The following is a 1,661-nucleotide window of genomic DNA, read 5'->3' on the forward strand; positions in this document are numbered from 1 at the left end:
GGCTTCAATCGAAAATGCTTAATTTGTGAAAGTTTGACCAGATGGCATCATCTTCGTTCAATTCGTTACTTAATTAAGTTGTGAAAGTCTAATTTGGATAGGCCCCGGATACTGACCAACAATTAATGGGGATAATTTAGATCAAACACGCTGTGATTTTACCTTTTCTTCTGTTTGGTGAAAGTCGAGTTTTATGGCATGAAATTATGAATCTTCATTCCCTTGTTCTTGTTCAATTATATACGCATAAAGAACAAAGTAGCAGGAGAAGAGAATGGGGATAATATATTTGGAGAAAGAGTCAAGTTAATTACGTAATTATTATTTTATTAGCGAATGATGATAGATTTGAATCTGACTTTTAGTACTAGTAATAGTTTTATATGGATTCGTTGAGGTGGGTAAAACCTTGCCTTTGTTTGAGGGGAATTGGCTTGTTTAACAGCTTAAATACCAAGGGAACCCAGGCCAAACTCTTTCGTAGCAATTACCAAACAAATAGAGATAGAATCTGTAACAAGAAAAACAGAAAGAAAAAAAAAAAAAGAGTCAGTGAGTACATCAACTCTAAGAGAAAATGCCAGTGAAAGGAGTCTTAATTATGAGCCACGACCTAATTAAGTTACTAATACAAGCTTCGAGGCTTGTACGCATCTGACGTTACGGATTTCCCCTAAAATGTCCAAAATTGATAGAAATGCCCTTGGTCTGTGACTTATTTACAATCTGTTTACGATCTTGGAATTATCTCGGTCTGAATAGCTTGTTGGTTGCAAGAGCCATTAGATAACGTGCATGCACTCAAAAAAGAACGATTTAATAGTAGCTGTGCAAATTAATTTTGAAGCAGACGGGACAAGATGCTACGTGAAAGCACTATTGAATGCAGAGTAATACAACTCTGGCGCATGCTCATCTCGCTCATTCATAGCACTTTATTACCATCATTTTTTCACTCCCACTCTCCCCAGCTTCTTATTTTTGTTTTTTGTGTGTATAAGATCAATCTCATTCTCTTGAGTGTAAAGATCATAAAATTAAAGGCAAATTCGTAAACAGATAATCCATCGCTATTACACTATAATGTTATTATTATAATATATATATATATATATATATATATTACATGACAAAGTTTGAACAAAAAAAATAAAAGAATCGATGTAGGCTGAAATTACAAACACAAGACCATACTAATTACAACGGGCGAGGCAAAATTATCTACTTTCACATATACTAGTACTTAAGACATATGCAATCTTAGGGCATTTTGCATTCCAGAGGAAGACCTTGAGGAAATCGCTTTGTATCAGTGCAGTAATTGTAGATCATGTAGTTCTTCTGCACCCACTTCAGCCTTTGTTGGCCTGTTATATCTAACTCTTGGGAAAGCCATGCATTGCTTTTGGAGCTGGAAGACGAAGAACTAGATGATGAGGAGCATGATGATGCTCCGTTAGTCCAAACACAAGCCTTGGCATTGAAATTCCTGTAGGATGCGGTGAAAGGAGCTTGAGACCAGTCTGTCTTCACAAGACCACCCCTCGTAGCCCAGTCATCAGCATTCCAAAGACTGGAGTAAATCCTCATAGGCTGCTTCTTTGGAAATGGAACACCATTGGATTCCAGGTTCTTGAACTCTCTGATTGGAGTACCATCGA

At 36.8% G+C, this 1,661-nt stretch overlaps 1 pseudogene; it reads left to right on the forward strand.

Annotated features, from left to right (window-relative positions):
• LOC110410581 (xyloglucan endotransglucosylase/hydrolase protein 22 pseudogene) overlaps positions 1–1,661 on the forward strand; it is a 12,028-nt pseudogene that overhangs the window by 10,029 nt on the left and 338 nt on the right.

Source organism: Theobroma umbraticum, unplaced genomic scaffold, assembly GCF_002168275.2.
Source record: "Theobroma umbraticum cultivar Fairchild unplaced genomic scaffold, ASM216827v3 scaffold_56.0, whole genome shotgun sequence".
Taxonomy (NCBI): domain Eukaryota; kingdom Viridiplantae; phylum Streptophyta; class Magnoliopsida; order Malvales; family Malvaceae; genus Theobroma; species Theobroma umbraticum.